This window comes from Pogona vitticeps, chromosome 2 (assembly GCF_051106095.1).
Source record: "Pogona vitticeps strain Pit_001003342236 chromosome 2, PviZW2.1, whole genome shotgun sequence".
Classification (NCBI taxonomy): domain Eukaryota; kingdom Metazoa; phylum Chordata; class Lepidosauria; order Squamata; family Agamidae; genus Pogona; species Pogona vitticeps.
The window spans coordinates 203,416,765-203,439,049 of NC_135784.1; positions in this window are offsets into that span (position 1 = coordinate 203,416,765).

Here is a 22,285-nt window from a genome sequence, read left to right on the forward strand (position 1 = left end):
ATGAATGAATGAATGAATGAATGAATGAATGAATGAATAAATAAATAAATAAATAAATAAATAAATAAATAAATAAATAAATAAAATGTTCCAGGCTCTGGTATTTACAGTGCAATCCTGTGTGTGTCTGTTCACAGTTTTACTGTGGCCAGTGGTCTTTTATTCTGAGTAAATATGCAGACAACTATGGTCTTAATTAGTCTTGCACTAATACACCCCTGCAATATTTGTCTCCTGCAATGCCCTCCCATCTACTGTGGCACCTTAGTATTAGCAGGTTAATCTCAAATGTATTTTGTATGGTTATAGTCAGTACTAGATTTTTTTCTTTTCTTTACGATGGTCTCTTTGAACATATGGCCATATTGTAAAGCTAGTTCAATTTATATCCCCCAGGGCAGTCATTTTCAATGGGCACATTTGAAGGGGGCCACAGACTGGAAGCAATTCTTCACACGTCACCTTATAAGGTTCATTATGCAACTTATGCAATCCTGATTTTGCCTATATTTCTTTAATATTGTGTTCATGGCCATGCCCGCCCCCCCGCCACAAATAAAGTTAAGAATGGCTGCTCTAAGGCAGTGGTTCCCAACCATTTTTTTCAGTTGCATACCCCTTGGCAGCGCATTTCCAAAAATTGTGCACCTCATATTAGCAAAATGTGCGTGATTTGCTGGTCTCACAGGACTGAGGTGCCTGCTTATACTGTATATACTGTACATCAGCATTGGTGTGACAGCACTTGAATGTTTGGGAAGCAGAGAAGAATGAAAGCTGAGGCTGTGAGGGGTGCACCACCAAGCATACATGCTGCAGCGGCATGTTTCGAACAAATTGTTTAGGGAGCACCATTTGCCAAAATAAAGTGAGGGAATGGGGCTTTTCTTGAGGTTAAATAATGAAGAAAACCTGCTCCGGCAATTGTCATAACATTCAATTAATTTCATGATTTTGACTTGCATCTTGCCTTCCACTGTTGACATATGCGCCAGGTTGGAAATCACTGCCCTAAGGGGATCAGATGGCCATAGATTTTACTCTCTCTACCTGGCTCTTTTGCTTTGGGGAGGGGGTGCCATGATTGGTGGAGGAAATAGATTTCCCTCCTATATACCCATAACTTGTTCTGCAAGACAAGCCATTCCTGGATGATGTGAAGAAAGGCAGTAATGGATATTTGATCCAAATGTTAGCCACTTTTAGTAACGGTGAGAAAATTAAAGTGGAATCTCTTGGCTCCAAGAGTGTACCATCCCCGCAGACTGCCTCATGAGAGAGTTTAAGACCACGTATAGCCTCTTATTCCTTGTGGAAGCTTTACAGATAATATCAGTGGGGGAAAGAGGAAGGAAAGACTTAGGACCCCAGACAGGAGGGACCGCTCAAGGCGGGAAACTCAGGGAGAGCAAGAAAGAGCCACGTCACAGTGGAGGAGGAGATAAGCGAGGGGATGAAGAGGTAGAGAAGGCAGAGGAACAGGAGAAAACAGGAAGAAGAAAAAAAGGAAGATTTCCTGATAGGATGGGGGTGGATAGACCTAGAGGACACCTGGAATAAAGTCCAGATGAAGCTTGTCCGTAGAGGAGATCGAATGAAGGCATAAACTGGTTCAAAAGCTTTCATATTGGGGAGAGAGGGACAGAATGAGCAATAGAAAAAAAAGAAAAGGAGTCGAGGTCCACTTATCAGATCCAGAGGGAATAAGATGGACTTTTACAGTGTATCCCAAGGGGGAAGGTCTCTTGAGGGAGGGAGATCCTTGCCCACTAAGCCAGATCCAGAGAAGCCCATCGAGGGGGAATGAGCTCGCCATCCTTGTTGTGGAACTCAGTGTGCCAGTCACAGTACAGCCGTACGCAAACTCACCAACCAGGAGAGATTTGGCTGGAACTCTTGGTATTAGAAGAGAGAGCTGAGATGGGCTGATGGTTATATCCACTGAAGTTGGAAGGCCTTGTTCGTCCTACAGAAGTTATTGGTGATGGACATTCATTAATGTTAAATAAAGATTTTTATCAGTTCACCGCCAAACTCCTTCCTGAAGTCAGGAGACAGATGAGGAGCGAGGGGACTCAAACCTGAACCTAATCACAGTAATCAATTTTTAACACTAACATCTGTCAGTGCTTAAACCAAAGGGGACCACATCTCAATCCTAAATGGGTTTACCTAAAACAGACTCCCAGAGGGAACTTGTGCCTGTTCGTGGAACGAATGCTAAGTGGCTAATATCCTATTACTTCTGCTCACAGCATACATTTCCGCGGTGAATTGTTGCTGGTTAAGAAGTCAGCACTTGGATTTCTTGTCACATAAGAGTTGAATGAATCAGCCTGTGATGAAAAATAGAAGCACTCACTTCTTAACTAGTAGCCATTCACTATTGAAATTTATACCATTGAACGTCAGCTGGTGTATGTATTCTGTTGGATTCTGGCCAGTAATGCAGCTTGCTGCTGTTTTAGAAAAGTCCCGTTGCATTCACTAGCTTTTACTCCCCAAAAGTGGGCATATGGTAGGATTTAATTGGCAGGCTTTATAGTTCACTCCTGTACAGCCTTACTCAAAAGTAAATTCCAGTGGGTTCTGTGATGTTTATAATGAGAAAAGGATGTAGCCTTTAGCATGCATCCTTGCAGTTGTTTTTTTTTTTTTTTTTTGCAAATATATAAAAAACTTTTTGGTGCTCTTTTCATACTATTGATGCTCTATTGATCTGTAACATGTGACTTTAAAAAGGGTTTTAAAAGCATAATTAAAAAAAGACTTTTGAAAGAGAACCAAGTGAGCTATTATATATTTATAAAACTATATTAATTGCTTTTCTGCCCAAAATGTTATATAAAGTGCATATTGATCTGGGGTTTATGGAACTTACTTGTGGCAGTAATATACAAAGAGGTAACTGTGTTGCAGCAAAATGGAAAAACAGACTTGTGGTATATAGAGAACTTAACAAATACAAGTGTTAAGTTATCTGGCCTCATGGGCTACAGTCCATGGAAGCGCATGCTATAATAGGTTTGTTAGTTTTTCATATGCCAGATTCCTTGTTGTTCATACTAGTGAAAATATTTATTGCCAAGGAAGTACATGGGAATGAAGGTGGATGTGTGGTGGATGGGAAGGCAACAGAAATCCCCACAACCAAGCCACATGTTGTGTTCTTTATGTGAAATTAGATGTTCAAGTCCTTACTGGAAGCCCTTTTATCCTGCCTAAAAGCCACTCTTTATGTTTGAGACACCCTCTAGATTAGCATTTGATAAAACATGACAAGGGAAAACATTTGCTGTCCTCTGTTCTTGTGTGTATACTCATATAGGTAAAGGTAAAGGTTCCCCTTGACATTGAGTCCAGTCGTGTCCGACTCTAGGGTGCAGTGCTCATCCCCGTTTCCAAGCTGTAGAACCAGTGTTTGTCATAGACAGGTTCAGTGGTCACGTGGCCAGTGCAACTAGACACGGAACACCGTTACCCTCCCACTGAGGTGGTACCTATTTATCTATTTGTATTTTTACATCCTTTTGAACTGCTAGGTTGGCAGGAGCTGGGACAAGCGACGGGCTGGTCTTCTGACCTTGCAGCACAGAGGCTTCTGCGGTTTAACCCGCAGCGCCACCACGACCCTGTATACTCACATACATAGGTATATTTTGTGCCATTGAATTGATTCTGATTCATGGCAATTCTATGAATTAATGACTTCCAAAAGATCCTAGCAAACAACAGCGCTGCCCAGGTATTGCAAACTGGAGGCCTTTCTTTCCTTTATTAAGTCTGTCCATCTCATATTACATCTTTCTCTTTTTATGCAACCTTTTATTTAAGGACAGGGTAGGGAATACGAAAAGTAAGGGGAAATAGGGAAGAGGGAAAAAGGGTTAGGGGGATAGGAGAACACAGAGTATACCATCATCCAATCAATTCATATTACAATAACAAATCAACTTTTTGCTTTTTCACAGTTTGATTACCCTCCTGCTTTCATCTTATCATTTAATTTTAGTTTAATTCTATGTTACTCCAACACTATCTGGTAACTGTAGGCATTTATACAATACATCCCATCGTTCAGTTTCCATTTGAATTGAACAGTCTTTCAGCCCATCTGACAGAATATCCATTTTTGTCACTTCCCATATTTTCACAATAAGATTCTTTTGTTTCATTATCTCTGCTTTCTTGAGATTTTTAACATGATGCTTTTTAATTTTGGAAGCTGCATAGGTCACTGGATAACTCTCTATCCCATCTATGTTACCTGGTATTGTGCCCAATAAAGACGGTTCTAAAGTTTGTGCAGCTTCATTTAAGTTTTGTTTGGCATCTAATGTCCCCTCTTTTGTCACTTTCATCAGATCTTTTATTTTGCTGAGACCTTCATTACTTGCTGAAACCCTGTTATTATTGTCTTTTGCATAGTAATCTGCCATTCCTTTTCTATTTCTTGTACCACTGTTCCAGAACTTTGGGATTGCACAGACCAAGTCTCCATTTGTTGTCTTAAACTTTTGGAGGCCATCTTAGGCTTTCCAATGAATGGGGTTTGTATAGATAATACTATGCCCTTAACCACAATGATTGCCCCTTATATATCCTTCAACAGTTTCCACAATTTTATCAACAATCCAAACCTCTAATCATAAACCTCCCCTTAGATCTCCCTCCAATCTTTATCCAAACAGTATAATATAAAAATCAACCTTTAGCAAATTCAAAATCAAATAGAACAGTGGCACAATTATTTCTTCTCCTCCTGAGTTTAGCAAGCTTCTATTATCAGTCTCACATGCAGTCCAGCAAACAAAACAACAATCACAGTCTCAAACTGTCCAGCAGTTGTCCTTGAAGCCCGTCTTATGATCTTTCCATCAACCCCTTGATGCTCCTCAGTCCAGTCGACCACGTCAGCTCCTTCTTTCTTCTCCAGAAAACAACCAGATTCTGTTATTAACAGTTCACAGAGACCAGGAAAAGGCAAAGAGAAACATGTCCCAGCCAAGCTGCATTCACAAAACTCACGTCTCTTAAATCCTGTCCGGTGGTATTACCATCTGGGATTCTTTTCCAGAAACATAAGATTTATTTTTCCGTCTCACTCTCTCGGCTTTGAAACCAGCCTGCTATATTAAGAGTTCACTTGGGGAGGAGAGTTAGTTTCGCTTTTGAAGCAGACTGATAAGATAGGTTCGCCGCTGCTTTTCTTCTTTCAGCCAAATATTTTCATTCTTATTTTCAGCTTAATGGGGCTGCTTCATAAATCAAAGGCTTCAGCTTACTTAGTTGTTATATATTTTAAGCTTATATTGGTTGTTCTCCTCTCCCTCGATAAAGGGTTACTCACGGCTCCGTGCCAAATATGGCTCCCGCTCTGATCCGTGCTAGGTGATTTCTTCAGAGGGAAGAAGTCCGGGTTTGCCTCCCATTCTTCTCCTTCTGCTGCTCACCATCTGCTTCAGAGAGACTTCTCCTAGACTCTCCTTCGATCCCCATTTGAAAAGGGGGATCCCAGACCAGACGGTTCCAGTTTTTCCAGAGGGAGCTCTTCTCTGGAGCTACTGGTAGCACCGCAACAAAGCCCTGCCTCCACAACCTTTAGCTTTTCCTAACAATTTTGTCTTTTCCAGTAAGTCTTGTCGTCTCATGATATGCACAAACCATGAAAGCCTCAATTTAGTCATTTTACCTTCTAGTGAGAGATCAGGTTCAACCTCCTTACTTATCTTTTTTGGTGTATCTGTAAAATTGTCTTCCAGTATCACATTTCAAATGAATCTTTTTCCCCTTCCTGTTAGCTTTTTCCCTTCTAAAATGATATTTGTAGAACAGTGGTTCCCAGCTTTGGATCCCCAGATGTTTTGGGACTAAGACATGCAGAAGCCCCAACTTTGGGAACCACCAGTGTATAACAATTCACCTTTTACTTTATATAACTAGGCATTTTTATGCCTCAATGCTTCCTTTTCCTTGCCATTTGGTTGTTTATGAGTATCACCAAAACACAGATGCAGGCACCTGAACACACTACTTGCTTGGACTTTCAGCCTGGCTCCATTGTAGCATCTTACAGATTTCATTGATCTGAGGTCTGCTGATGGTCACTTCCTGCCTGAGCTGGACTTTGACATTTCTCAGAAGCAGAAAAACAAAGCTGACATGATGCTTAGTCTGTCTTTTAGCAAGGCTGGCATGCTCTGAAGCAAAGAGCAACTGTAATAAGCTTGCAATCTAAAGAGGGACAGGCTTGGAAATTTGTCATCACCAAAAGACATCTAAGCTGTTCAAAGAGGAGGGGATGATTCCACTCTGCTCCTCCACCAAATTATTCAGATACCACAGAGGTTTAAATGCTACTTGTCTTTCTCAAAAATAAATATGCCCAGTTCTTTCAGTCTTTTGGGGTTTTGTTTCCAGTCCCGTGATCATCCTTGTTGCCCACCGCTGAACATGTTCCAGTTTGTTGGCATCCTTCTTAAATTGTGGTGTCTGGAACTGGACACAGGACTCAAGGTGAGCCATGACCAATCCTAAATAGAGGGGAACAAGTACTTCATGGGATATCATGGGGCACTTTGTCAAAAGCTTCACTGAAAAGATATGTTTACATCATTCTCACCATCTATCTATCAATCAGGGAGGTTACCCCCTCAAAAAATGAGATAAGATTAGTTTGTCAGGATTTTTCTTGACAAATCCATGTTGGCTGCTAGTTATCATTGCTTTGTTTTCAAGGTGCTTGCAGAACGGAATGCTTTATAATCTACTCCAGAATTTTCCCTGGGAAAGAATGTACTGGCTTTTCTTTAAAACTCAGGAAGAATAGCACCGGTTTCCTGGAGAGCTCAGGATGAAGAGCACTGGTGGTGCCTCAGCTCCCCACCCCACCTCCATATTTCCAGGTTCTGTTGCAAACAAGGCATTGAAGAATCTGAGCCTAGATTCTTGGACTCTGGCCCTTAGCCAACATTGCCACTAGCTATGGTCGATTCTGGGAACGGGACGCTGTAACTTTTCAAAGCTCTGAGAAGGATTGCTATCACCACCTTCATAACAGCAAAGCTCCACTCTCTTATCTGGAAGTTGAGTCATGGCAACTGGACTTCTTTCTTATTAGGCTGAAAGATTTCGCTACTCATCCAGGTAGCTTCTTCCAGACTGAAGTACCCTGTTTCCCTGAAAATGAGACCTAACCTGAAAATAAGCCCTAGTATGATTTTTCAGGATGCTTGTAATATAAGCCCTACCCCAAAAATAAGCCCCGATTAAGTGAAACCCTGCCCTCCACTATTGTGCAGCAACCAGAAGAAGATAACATTTGAATAAATGTAGATTGTTGTACATGAAAATAAGCCCCAATGTGTTATTTGGGGCAAAAATTAATATAAGACCTTGTCTTATTTTTTGGGGAAACACGGTAGCTACTTGGATGAGTAGCAAAACATTTCAACCTAATAAGAAATAAGTCCAGTTGCCATAACTTCCAGATAACTTCACCTGGATGACTGAGAATCTTCACATATAAATTCCACTCTCTTAAGACAGTCATACATCAACTCCAATGTAAAAGGAGAGTTTTATTCCTTTGCTTGAAGAAGGGTTCTTCCAAAAAATTAATAGCTTTAGAGAACACCAAGAGCTAGCTACATTTATTTTCTGGCCATCTTCCCTAAAAGCCATTCGAGCTGACGCCAGATTTTATAAGAATGAAAAGAAAATGTAATGCTGGAACAAATGAAAACTCCTGCTGGGTTAGGTCAAAGCTCAAATAGGTTGGTATTCTGCTTCTAGGGCTTGAGCACAATTCTTTCGTAGATGGCAGCTCCTCAACCAGCATGGCCGGACAGGGCACGGGGCAATGGGAGTTGTAGTCCCAGAAAAGGAACTTTTCAAAGTTCTGCCTATTTCGATAGTGACTAGCCAGATCCATTCTTTTTATCCCCCTGCAACTGTCAAGAAAGGTCCAAGATGTTTTTGCTGCCTGTGCTGCCACATTATCCTGGTACAGGTGTTGGAAAAACCACACAAACAGCTCTCCTCCATTCTGGGTGGTAAAAATACAATTACAACAGAATAGTTAGGAATTTTCCATGACCTTTTTGTGGTACCTTAAAACCTGGTGCTTGAGACACCTACAACATCCCACCTAATGGTAGGAATTAGTTTTCAGCAATTTGTTTTTAGAAGCAAGGCTGGATTAAGTCATGCTGAGGCACAAAGCTATATCAAGCTTATAAGGTCACATCAAATTACAAAGAATAAAAATAAACTGAATTATTGTAACATATATATGTATATGTTTTTGGACCCCTTTTAGTTGCTATTTAACAATATGTGAATGCTACAAGCCACTGGCCTGTGATACAAGGCATACTGTCCTCCTGCACACATCACTCTTGTGTTAAGACCCAGAAAAGGTGCAACACAAGTTAGTACTTCAACTGTGTAATATCCCTTCTCAATTGATTGGTGAGGCCATATTCTTTTACATAAGACCATAGAACATAAGAAGAGCCCTGCTGGATCAGGCCAAGGGCCCATCTAGTCCAGCTTCCTCTATCTCACAGTGGCCCCACCAGATGCCTCTGGGAGCACATGAGACAACTAGATACTTGTCTCCTGATACCCCTGCATCTGGCATCTGGAGGTAGCGTCCTTTTAAGCCTGGAGATGATACATCCCCATCATGGTTTGTAACCTGCAATGGACTTTTCCTCCAGAAGTCTGTCCAATCCCCTTTTAGAGGCATCTAGGCCAGATGCCATCACCACATCCTGTGGCAAGGAGTTCCACAGTTCTCACTCTCCCAACACTCAATATGAGTGGATGTCCCCCACTTCTAGTATTATGTGAGAGGGAAAAGAACTTCCCTCTATCCACTTTATCCATCCTGACATTGAAAATCGCAAAAGATCAATTACTTTGCAAAAGGAATGAAGTTACCTTTTAATGAAGAAACAATTGTAATGTAGTTACACCTTCATTACTGGAGAAATAATGTATTTGTAATTAATTACTTAAATGTTACAGTCCTCAGGTTAAATCCATGGAATCTTGATAAGAGAGAGCAAAATATCCATTTGTATTCCATCCCCCCCCCCCCCCCCAGTTTAACAGAAGAAGTAAAATAAATTGGTTCAGATGAGTAAGAGTGAAATGGAGGTGAGTTTGGGCTTACATGAAATTTCAGCCTGTGACCTTGTGGAGTGTTCAAAAAGGCTGTAGGGAGAACATGTCAAGAAGAGGTAAAGAAAAACAGGGAACGTGCAAATCTGTGTATATACTCAGAAATATTGCCATGTAAACTTGTATAACATGGACAAATAGAGCCTCTTCTTTAGATGACGATTCAGCAGAGGAGACACACATCTGGAAAAGAGCAACAAGGCAAGCCTGCACTCAACAAATATCTAAAAATAAAATGAGTCTTCTACATCTTCTTTGCCTCCCTTCCCCCATCCTCCTGATTCTTCAACAGCTTAGTGCCATTCTCTTCTTTCTAGAAAGGGGATGCTAGTCTATGCACAGACTTTTTTCTGATCTTAACATTCTGAAATCCAGATTGTCATTGGAGCAGTTTTCCTCAGCATATTTTGGGGAGACTGACACATTGCCAAAATTTCCGAATGCATTCGGACACTATGAGTCAGAGTTAAATGTGGGCCTATAATGAAATCCATATTTCATCTCATTAGACACTAGAGCCATTTGTGAAGCTACAAAAAAGAAGAATAAACTGAGTTCTCTACTTTTTTAAGAAATATTGATCCGTTTCACAGCAGTGAAAGCATAGCTAGTGGAAGCTTTGTGGTAATTTTTCTCTGGGTATACCTCGAGATGAAAGAAACAAGATGTGGTGTTTTTTTTTTTTCACTCGCTCAGTCAAAAATGGCAGAGTTATTGCCCTGGAAGAAAAGAAAGGAGCAAAGAGCTTAAAATGCAAACAACTGCTAAGAGAAGACATTAGAGCATGAATAATTTATTCTCCGTGAAAAATTGGACTCTACTGAAGTGGAGGTTCTGTGACACATTTACGATTTGGAAAGCTGATATAATGTTGTCAAAACTGAAGGAATGGGATAGGAGATTAAATAAGCAGTCTGGAAAAAGCCTGGGTAAACTGAGTAAAATTTAATGCTCCCAAAAGACAGCAAGATCTAGAGCCGGCCCTATTGTAGGGGTAGGTAAACGTGGCTTCCTGAGGCAGCAGATTTGATGTAGCATGAAAGGGCAACACATTGTTGATTATTTAATTTGCTGTTTCTGTATTTTTATTGTAAGAGGCAAAGGTGCTTGGGGAATTCGCTGTCTCGTGTGCAAAAATAACTCCGCTGGCATTGGGTAATAATTACTACAACAATGGGGTCCAATTTGTGGGTCTACTTCAGACAAAGGAAACTCCCGTACCTGCTTTGACAGGATCATACCTCTCCCCTGCTATGCAGTTCCACATTATTTATTATTTATTTAGTTAGTTTTTAAAAATTGTCCTACTTTTCTCCTTAAGAAGGACCCAAGATGGCTTATATCGTTAAAAGACAATATTTAAAGCCAAGACCAATAAGTATATAAATACTAAAAAGGATCAAACTAACTGCATACTAAAAGACAGTACACAGAGGCAATACTAAAAACGCATTTCAAACCAGTAAGGCACAACCTTCAATTTAAAAAACCCACTCAGGGAGCCAGTCCTTAAGGGAAAGCTTGCCTGAAGAAAAAGGCCTTCCTACGGTAATGTTTACAGGTCCAAGTTGCTGGGTTCCCCCCCCCCTTTCCCTTTTTAATGTCTTTGGGACTTAAATGGCTTCTCTCAGGGCTTGGTCCCACTGCTGGAATAAACTGGCCGAGGGATTCTTTTTTATTTATTCAGTTAAAGTGGGCGAGTGGGAAGGAGGGGGCCAGGCAGGGAGGTCGAGAGAGTGGAGTGGGGCTGGGTGAGCGGGTGGTTGAGTAAGGCAGGCGGGTGAGTGCGGAGGTGGGCAATCAAGGGGAGGTGAGTGGGAGGGGGATGAGTAAGGCAGGGAGGGCAAGTGAGCAAGTGGGGAGATGGGAAAACACGGGTCGAACAAGGCAGGGGAAGGTGAGTGTGGGGGTGGGCGGGCAGGCAAATAAGGTAGGGAGGGCAAGCAAGCAGGAAAGCCAATCCACTTGGCTTGGCTGTCCTCTTTCTTTTCTCATTAACCTTGTTGAAGGATAATGTACCTGCATTACTAGGTTCATGTACATTGGAATATCTGTGGCTGTGGGCTGTGTGTATCTCACGAACAGAACTTGAAAGTTACTAGTTGCAAGTAAAATAGTTACTAGTTCCAAGTGACATAGTTACTTGCAACTAGTTAAGATAATGCATAACTAAGTGCATAGTCACAAAGATACTCTTGAAATTAACATCTGTAGCTACAAATTGCATTCCACGTGTCTGAAAAAATAAAATTCACTTCATAAAAACTCAGACTGAAATAAATATGTTAGTCCTTAAGGTCTGACAATATGTTCTTTTTTTATTTTGTTGCTGCTATACAGACTGAGACTAACTCCTAAGTTATGTAGCATAATTAATTCCACCTCATTTCTTTCAAGCATTTTAAGAAGCATTTTGACAGGAATTTTTCATTTGGTGCCATTCTTTCACGAATTGTAAATAGCAAAGGAAATACTTGGTTTTGTTTTTTCTGTATTTTGATAAACATCCCCAAGCTGCAATATCAGTACTGGCCACTAGAGAGAAACAGAACGTTTTTTCCTGGAATTTTCTGGTGTATAGACAATGACCACACAATCTATTAAGAGAATAGAAGGCAATACAGTACATTATTTTTGTGATTGGAGCAATGACAAAGATAACAGAAATCTGGCTGCTGAGAAGTAATGAGCAATGCAAAGAGTTCCCTTTAAACTATAACATTCTGAGCTGTGGTCCATGCACGTGTGTCATGTGTGTATCATGACAGGTGAAGGGAATGGACATAGGCACAAACCCATTGAACCAAATCATGTTCAGCATACAGTTTTCCACGACAAAAATGAACAAAACGAGGAAGAGTTTTCTGACCACAAACTCCAATGAATGGAAAGAAGGAAATGCTCCCGATCTTTTGCTTCTAGAGTGCTTCTTTCCTTCAGCAAAGGGTTCCAAACTTTCCTCACTGATGTGTCTACAGGGAGGAGCCACCTGCCTTGTAAGAGAAAGATGCTGCAGAATATTCTCTGCTAGGAAGTATTGACTGCGTATATCAAGGGTGGGAAATCAGTGGCTTCCCAGATGTTCTTGTGTCACAGCTCTTATCAGCCTTAGCCAATATAGTCAGTGGTGAGTGCCGATGGGAGTTATGGTTGAACAAAACCAGGAGGGCACCAAGTTGTCCTCCCTTGGTATACACCTAGTGCTGGCAGTCCAAGTGTTCAGTGCTGAAGTATGGCTAAAGAAGAATGGGAAGTGCTCCTTGGAATGTACCAAATGTTCCTCTGAGGTTGAATATTGCAGCTAAAGGTCAGCAGATGTCTTGCATAAGGGGGTGGGCATTTTTTTCCTGCCATTATATAAATTGTAATCAAGGAGCCACTGAGACACTTCTGAGGAGTTCCAGAGCTCTAAGATCACCACTGAGAGCTGCTATGAAAGCTTCCACAGGCATCTGGCTGGCTGAGTGTGCAATGCTATATCACAAGGATTTGGGGTCTTTTGTATGTTTTGGACCCCCAGCTCCCAGAATAGTTGCGTATTCTGGGCATTGTAGTCCAAAATATCTAAGTGGCTACAGGTACTTTACTTGAACTCTGATACTGAGTTGAAGAATTACATTGGTGTTAAATCCAGTGGCTTACATTTCAGTGGGTAGTTGCCACAAGTTAAGAAGTTGATGTTTTCTTTTCCTGTCCTGTGCCAAATCATACAGCTTCTATATGAAAGGAAATTCCACCTCCAACATCGAGATGTGTGCCAATGGACTTATACTGGTGGATGTAGGTAATAGGATTGTGGCCAATGGAATTTGTTTTTAATTGCCTGCTGTTCAGCTTTGAAGAGATTTCTACAAGTGAAGAACTAATGAAATGAAAAGGGGCATGGTTCCTGCGTGCTTACTGCCTAATAGTGAAGTTTAAATAATATATATTATCTTGCCGTGTCTCTTGCGCTGTGATTAATAGAAAGCTCTGGAGAAAAAAATCAGATCACATGTTAAATCAAATATGTTTTTTCTTTCCCCCCCTTTCCTTTCTTTTAAAACAGAATTATCCCAGTGCCTGTGAATTACGCTATCATCCTCCCCTGCCCAAAATTCTTGGGACTTTCCTTGGTATTGGCTTCTTGGCCGTTGCACAACCCATTGGGGTTTGCTCTGTTTAGTTTTGTCCAGGCTGACTGTAACCAACACAGCTAGAGAGACAGACAGCTCTGACACATTATTGTATTAATCCATTATTCCATGCCTGAGGAAAAGCCATACACCCACTTACTGTTTTGTTATGGATTGACTACAACATTTTTTTACAATAGCACCTTTACTGAGTGAAGACTGTTTTTCTGAGAATTTTTTATATGACATGGCTTTCATTCCTTTGCATATTTTAAATCAGAATTTGATAGATAAGTGATAACTATCAGATAGTTGACTGCATTTAATTCACATTGTCATTAGCAACTAGCATTCATAATGGCTTATTATGGAGGTGCACAAAGAATCAGAATGTAGTTCTAAGATGATGATGATATGCTATCCTGTAATTTGACAAAATAGCACTTTCAGGAAGGTAGAAATACGCCTTCCTCCCTGTTCTGTCATGAATATTTATCTTTCTTAGCGCCACTTTACTATGACTTCTCATATCAACTGCTGGCCAGGCAACTCTGTGTGGCAGAGTTGTTTTGAGCAAACAAAGCCAATTAAGATGAAATCAGTACTTCCAAAATCTTTCAAGCAATCAGGAAGAAGAAGAAGAAGAAGAAGAAGAAGAAGAAGAAGAAGAACACTGAAATATATTTGAGAACACTCTGCGTAAGATATGCTTCTCTGCCTATTTCTTCATCATTTTAGTTGAAAACACTGACTTTCTGGCATGCTGTCGGAAAAGCAAACAGGCCTTCTCATGATGCTTCCAGCAATTTGTGAAACTTGACGCTAGTTCACAAGTGAAGTCATAATGGATAACCCCATAGCTCTGGCAGAGCATTATTTAATACTAGTACAGCAGCAGTAGCCAACATCTCTACTGAACAGAGTAGACGTTAGGACCAGTATTGTAATTCTAGAGGTTTTATTAGCTTTTCTAATATGGTTGGACAGTGTCATCGAAGCGACCAACATGAATTTAACCCAACTCCGGGAGGCAGTGGAAGACAGGAGGGCCTGGAGTGCTCTGGTCCATGGGGTCACAAAGAGTCCGACACGACTTAACATCTAAACAACAACAATGCTCCTCCTCATAAAGTTTCCAACCACATCTGAAGGATCGATATGGAAATACTGTAAGATCATTGGTGGTACAATCTGCACTTTGACCACCAGGTGTCAGTGTGGTGTAGAGCATAACAACACAAATAAAGGTAAATCCCACAACACGGATTATTTCCTGTGGAAAGATTTTAAACTGTTGTTCCTTCAGCATTCATGTGCCAGTTGTTTGTGTATTTACTTACCTTCTTAGTTTGTCAGGTTGCGTTATGCACTTCCGTAAAGCAAAAGAATTAGAATGGCATGTCTGAAACTGTGCATCTCTCATTATACGCGCCATCCATCCCAGACTCCCTAATTAACCTACAACAGAAGATTCCAGAGCAATATGGACAGCGTGTCATTGGCTTCTTCTCGGATGCAACCTTAGTCGGAAGGTCACTGACCCATGAGTTACTTTAGACTGGAATGCCTTCTCTTGCCATCAAGGCAGTCTTTCAGAGAAAGCCAGAAGAGCGTTAAGGAAGCTGGCAGGACCTGTGTGGCCAGCTTTTACCTCCTCAGTGAATAAACAGGCAGAGGGCTTAGATTTCCTGAGCTATCAATCCAGCATCTTTTGCATGACCAAACAGCAGTGTTTTAAAATTAAGGAGCCTGCGCAGCCCTCTTCAAAATCCCTTCTGCAGCTTGCTCACTTCGAAGCATTTGAGATCTGTAAAGCCTAATCCTCGAACCAGCCTGTCCCTACAGTGGACCAAACAGTGTGCTAAACGCCTATGGACTCAGTCTCTCAGTGGTACTAAAAGCAGATCCTAACTGCAGATAACACCGTGGTATTAAATGCCAAACCAATCATTGTAGCTAAACCCCCCTATTAGAACATAGCAAGTAAAACCTCGTACAAATGAGATTTTGACATTCTTTTTTTTTTTTTTTTTTGAGGAGGGCACACTATATATTTTTAACACAAAGCTTTTAAAACCAACAAAGAAGATCATTTATGTCATTCTGAATTTTTTTTTCCAAAATTAGATTGCACATATTAATTCATACAATTTCAGGTTCCAAATAATTGGAATATTTCACATGATTTGTCATGAAAAACACACACCAACCAATGAACCAATCAAAGCCTTACTAGGTTCATGTCAAAAAAGAACATACATACCATGTTGTAAGGTTTAACGTAAACCTTGAGGTACTTAACATAATTAATAATTCTGTTTTATTGTGACCCTTTTCAGGGTTTTCTAGGTAGAGAGTGTCACATACAGCACTGATGGTACCTGTCTGTCATGGGTTTGGAGGGAAAGTTCCATCCTATGGGGAGTGGAAGGCGGGACATCAGGGGGAGGAGCTGTACTGTATATATATTTGGAGCTTGTGTGGAGAAGTTAGGAGAAGCAGGAGTGGGAGTCTGTGTGTCAGTTAGTACATACCTGATAGGTTCAGGTTTCTTTATAGGTAGCCAGAACTGATAGGTTCAGGGTCTGTGCTTTACTTTAAAGTGTTCTGTGTGAACCAAACTGTTGTATGTATGATTGAGACTAAGCCACGTTACAGTATCTTCTTTACCTGATCATTTTATTTTCCCTGTTTGTTATTTAAATAAACCTTGTTCTTTTGTTTGTTAAAAATCCATTCCTGGTCTGTGTGACTCCTTATAGGGAATGGTTGGTGGCAGCTTAGTTATAGTGTGGTACACTCCGGTAGGTCTGGGGTTGTCACAGAGAGTACTCAGAAGTGGTTTTCCATTCCCTTCTTTAGTGGGTGGGGGGCATCCTGGGACTGTGAAGATTGCCCAAGGCCACACGGCTCTTCTCCCAGGAGAAATATTGGGGGATCAAATTATCAACCTCTGGTTCTGTAGCCAGATACCAAACTCACTGAGCTATCCAGACAGCCACACAAGGACATTAAGCAGAAGATTTTTAAACCATGACCACCACCACCACCCTCATACATCTATAGTCACTAATCCACTATCTCACTTTTTGTAGTATATAAAATAAATCCATGTAGCACAATTCCTGATGCAATTCAATCTATTTTGCATAGCTTCAACAACGACAAGCACTCCAAAACCAACGTGATGAAAGCGAAGATCCAAGGAATTAGTGCTAAGAGCAAATGTTGACTCTGCTGAAGAAAAGATGAAACTGTGTCACACCTCATCTGTGAATGCCCAAAGGTTGTACAATCAGATTACAATATTAGACATGACAGAGGAGCAAAATTAGTGCAGTGGTCATTATGCAAAAAATATAACTAGTCGGCCTCTAAACATCAGTGGGAACATCAGATAAAAAAGGTGTCAGAAAATGAGGAAGTCAAGATCTAGTGATATTTCCGGATCCAAACTGATAGTCACCTTGAACACAATACACCAGAGATTGTAGTAATAGAATTAAAAAAATGTCTGGATCATTGGCATTGCAATTCCAGAGGATGCCAGAGTTGAAAATAAAGAATTGGAAAAACTAACAAAGTACAGAGGCCTGGCAATCAAAACATCTTGCTTGTGGATGAAACACACTTCAGTGGTCCCTGTAGTCACTGGGGCTTTGGGAACAACATCAAGAAATTTCACAGTACTATGAGCAGTTGCAGATCTCAGAAATAACACCATCAGAACTACAAAAAACAGCACTATTAGGAACAGCATACATACTGCACTGATATTTAATAGATACTTAGGTTTTTGGTTAAAACTTATGTAATACCAGTTGATTTTTTTTATATTTTTGACTGTGCCTGGAGGTTTATAATGCTGATGATGATGATGATTGATGATGCAGGAATCAAGTCAAATCAAGCATCATGAGGCAAACAAAGAACATCAGCCCATAATTGGATGGATGGGCAGGAGAAATAGGCAGGTTCATATGAGCATGTCATTAAAAGCCTCTGTAAAGAGAAACATCCTGAGTAACTTTTTAAAGGTAGGCAGCAAGGGGGACTGGTAGGGTAGGACAGGAAGCACACGACAGATTGTGCAGTCAAACTGCACATTCCCAGCTGCCTGGGCATAATGCCCAATACACTTATGCAGGCATAATTTTACATTTATTTCCTGTGAAAATAAACAGGATTGCATCCAAGAACTGGAGGTTGGCCTAGATTATTTCCTAGATCCCTTTCCCCAATCTTAAACTGTATCATATATCTATTAAGACTACAGGCCTATCTTCCATGAATGCATCTAGGTCCCTTTTAAGGCTGTATTAACCTAATGTCCACCATCACATTTTGAGATGGAGAAAGTTTCATGCTCATTGCCACAAACAACTGTTTTGTAAATCTGTATTCACTTTACATTTTTTGAGGGAAGTGTAGGATCTTCTTTCTTCAAGTAGTTGATGCTAGACGCAGTTAAGGAAGACATGACTCTCCGGGGGTTGCTGAGTTGGAGCTTTCACAATATTAACAATGACAATGAAGAAACTGAAACAGAACTTTTGCATACCTTGGTTCCACTGTCCAAATGGAGTCTGCAGCCAAGAAATCAGAAGACTGGGACTCAACAGGGGAGCAATGAAGGAACAAAAAAAGTTCATCAACTGTAAGGACGTGTCACTGGAGACTAAGGCCAAGATAATCCACACTCTTTTATTAATATCACCATGTATCAGTGTGAGAGCTGAACAGTAAAGAAAGCTGTCAGGAAAAGCATTGATTTGTTCGAATTGTGGTTCTGGAGGAAAGTTTTGTGGATAACCTGGATTGCCAGAAAGGGTGTCATAGAATCTATGACATAGATCAAATCAAGCCTGAACTATCTCTGAAAGCAAAAATGTTAAACTGAGGCTGCACAACTTTCGGCACGTCATGAGAAGTCAAGATTCTCTGGAAAAGACAATTGTGCTAGGAAAAGTGGAAAGCAGCAGGAAAAAAAAGGAAGACCAAATACAAGATGGACCGACTGCCTAAAAGAAGATACAGGTTTGAGTTGCAAGAGCTGAGCATGGCAGGTGAGGAAAGGACATTTTGGAGATTGCTTATTCATAGGGCACGTGGTGGCGCTGCAGGTTAAACCGCAGAAGCCTGTGCTGCAGGGTCAGAAGACCAGTAGTCATAAGATCGAATCCACGCGACGGAGTGAGCTCCCATCGCTTGTCCCAGCTCCCGCCAACCTAGCGGTTCGAAAGCGTGCAAATGCGAGTAGATAAATAGGGACCACCTTGGTGGGAAGGTAACAGCGTTCCGTGTCTAAGTCGCACTGGCCATGTGACCACGGAAGATTGTCTTCGGACAAAACGCTGGCTCTATGGCTTGAAGAGCGGGATGAGCGCCGCCCCCTAGAGTCGGACACGACTGGACAAAAAAATTGTCAAGGGGAACCTTTACCTTTACCTTTACCATTCATAGGGCTGCCGTTAGTCAGAGGTGACTTGACGACACATAACAACAGCAAGGTTCCTTGTCTGCCTCTGAATGTTATGATGGTTTTGTTCCTGTGCACTTATCGGATGTATCTGATTCTGTTGATGAATTGGCAGGATTCAATTAAGTTCTGTTCATGTTCGATGAAACCTCACAGATAATCATCGTTGCTAAGACGGTGATATGTATCTCTGTGCCGGCAAGAATTACAGTGAGTTGTAACAAACAGTGACAAACTTAAGATCTGGTATATAGTTGCCTATGAAATGGTAGATACTGGTTACAATTGGTTATCCCTGGCTCCCTTTTTAGGCCTACTGGCATTTCTGAGATGAAGAATTGGCAGATGAAATGGGGCAAGCAATTGTACATAAAACTGTGACCAGGTTTTGCATTCCAAGCTTGTGTGAAAAACACACTAAAAGATTCACCATCCTAACTTTAAAGGGACAAAGAAAGTGGCATGTACAGTATTTCTTTTCCTTTTCCATAGGAAGGTGGGGGGGGGGGGAGGGACAAAAAAACCCCAACCACCTTGATTTTGTTACAAGTTTGGTCTTTAGGTGGAAGGTGTGGTTTAGCATTCAGAGCAGGGTTTCCCAATCTGGTGGTTGGGACTCCCAAGGGAGGCTGTGAAGTGTTTTCTGGGAGGAGTTACAGGTCACCTTACAGATGTTGTAGCCCTTGTTAAATAACATCTTCCTTGATCTTTCTGAGCAGGATATTAATGAAAGCCTGTATGTGTATGCATGAGAAACAGGCCCTTTGCGGAAAGAAAGAAACCTCTGTTTTCTGAGACTGAATGACTTTATCCCATTAAAAATACCTTTTTATGCAAATATGCCAGGGGGGTCACAGGTTACTTGGCTATTATAAAAGGGAGCCGTGACTCAAAAAAGACTGGGAACCATTGATTTAGAGCGTTCAGCTGAGAAACTCAGCTTCTAGTTTCTATTGACCAATGGAACTCATTGGGGGACCTTGACGGGTCATTCTCCCTCAGCTTGACATTCCTCACAGGATGGTTGTGAGGGAAAAAATGGAATGAGGAGAGCCACTTACACTGCCTTGAACTGACTGGAAGAAAGGAGATATTTAAATTTAATGAATATGTAATTTTGTTATTTATTAGAGCCAGTGTGATATAGTGGATAGTGAAGTGTATAGTATCAGACTAAGATTCAGGAGACCAGGGTTTAAATCCCTGCTCAGCCTTGGAAATTCACTGATAATGGCAAAGGGCAAACCGCTCCTTGACAGTCTCACATGCTTCAAATACTGTACTTGGGTTACTACGAGTTGTAAGCAATTGGATGGGACAAAGAAATATATTTATAAATACGTACATAATGTAGTTCTATGAAAAAATGACCTTTTATATCCTATGAAAAATACATTACAATTTTAAGTATAATCATCAAACTAGGTAACATGAAAAGTAAATTAAATAGCGAAGCAATTCTGTTCATACAAATTGAGCATTGTCAGAGAAAGAATCAATGGTGCCGTGTATACTCCATTCTGGGCTCCTGCCCACCAGTTGTCATTTAGGGGAAGGATGAATTCTGCTGTTTCTCCTCCCTGGCTGCAGATGGATCAATTTATTACTTCTGACGCAGCCACCATGGAGCAGAAATGCCTGACCTCCTAGGAAGGTGCCAGGCCACGATGTCCCTGGGTTTGCAGCCTTCCGGTTAGAAATCATGCCTGGAACCGAAACCCTTTCCTGTTGTTTAGAGTATAGGTGGAGGCGAGTGCCCATTAGAACTGATAGGGCAGGATTTCTAAGGGAAGGGAAGCAGAAATGAAGAGCAAGTGGGGACTAATGGATCCTGGTTTTGTTCACTCTCTTCTCGCCGGTAATGATGCTCCTTCACCTTTAACATCTACCTGAAGAATGGTCTTTTGGCTTCCCAAACGATTGGATCTGACTTTCCAATCAAGAGAAAATGGGGCCTCTATCGCACTTTAGAACCAACAGAGGCTGGTCCCTTAGGGCTAGTAGGATACTACCTCTAATGGGAAGAAGCCACTATGACGTGAGAATGAAACATGCCAGCAATGTTCAATGTATTACCTAGTGTCTGTTCATGAACTACTGGCATTTGTGACAAACTGCAGCACCTCCGTTGATAGTATGTTGTGAAGTTTTCAATGCCACAAAAAAGCTAAAACTAGGCAGTTGTACCTGGCTGCCAAGGCTGGAGGCTGCTATTGCTCTTAGAGAAAGATGGCATTTTAATAATTTCTATTGTACTCATCAGCACTTCCATCAGATAGTCACACAACCAAAATTACTAGTGGCTTCCAGTCTCCCATAGATAATTTTTGAGAGATGCTATAAAATTACTTTGTTAGCGAGTAGCATTTGAGAAGTGCTATTACAAGTTCATATTTGGAGGAAAACCAACCTCCAGACTCAGCCTGAAACTTGCTTTTAGCAAGGAACCTGGCCCACCCATCTGGTCATGCACTTTGGAACTCCCCCCCCCCAAACCACCCTCACTCTGTAATGTCTGGCTTGATGAAGACTAATGAAGACTTGAAAGGTAGGTAGCCTCTGTGTGAAAGATTTTAGTGGTCTCAAAGAAGATTTAAGATTTAAGCACTGAAAGGCCTAACTCTGGATGGATCTGTCAATATGGGGTCTTTGTCATAATGGAATTTTCTTTACACAGAAATTCTTTCCATTTCAAATATTTGCAGATTTTGGGCAATCCTTATAAAAACCCAACTGAAGCAAAGTTCTCACTCTAGTTGCAGGTGCTGTTTCTGATAAACACGGGATACATTTTGTTTTTTTCTATTGCAGTGCATTTCTGTCTTTTATTTCACTGGTTCTATGCTGTTAGAAGACATTTCACAACAGTGGCCTTAACTACCTGACTTAAAATTCCTGATTTTTGAAGCTTGTTGGATTTGTCTGTTATAGTCATTGGGGTGACGGTGAAATGGTGGTGGTTTCCCTCAACACTTTCATGAATTCCAAAGGTCGTGTAAAAGTGAACAGCTGCTGTTGGGCGCATGCTGAGCTTGGCCCAGACCAGCTATTAACACTCTTATCACAACCACAGGTTCTTTCCAAGCTGTTGCAAATACATCATCTGTATTTCAGAAGTGGCTGTTGACTGCACAGATAACTTCAGACCTCCCAGCTAGGTGAGAGGCTGGAATCTACATTCTGTGTTTGAACTTGGTCAGTTCAGGTGGGGACACAGGACTTGGCGAGGATCAGAGAAGGCTCATTAAACGTTTCTAAGCCTTTCGTGGAGACTTCATACTTTAAAAATAGTGCAAAGTCAAGCGAATGCACCACACTGGATATTCAGGCATCTGGTGGAAAAGCATGCATGTGAGAAACAGGATTACCAATTTACTTCCAGGACTTTGGAAAACAGGGTCTTAATCCCCACTTGACCATGGAAACTCACTGGGAGTGTGGGGCTGCTGAAACCACTCCTTAACAATCTCACTTACCTTGAAAGCCCTATTAGGGTTGCTAT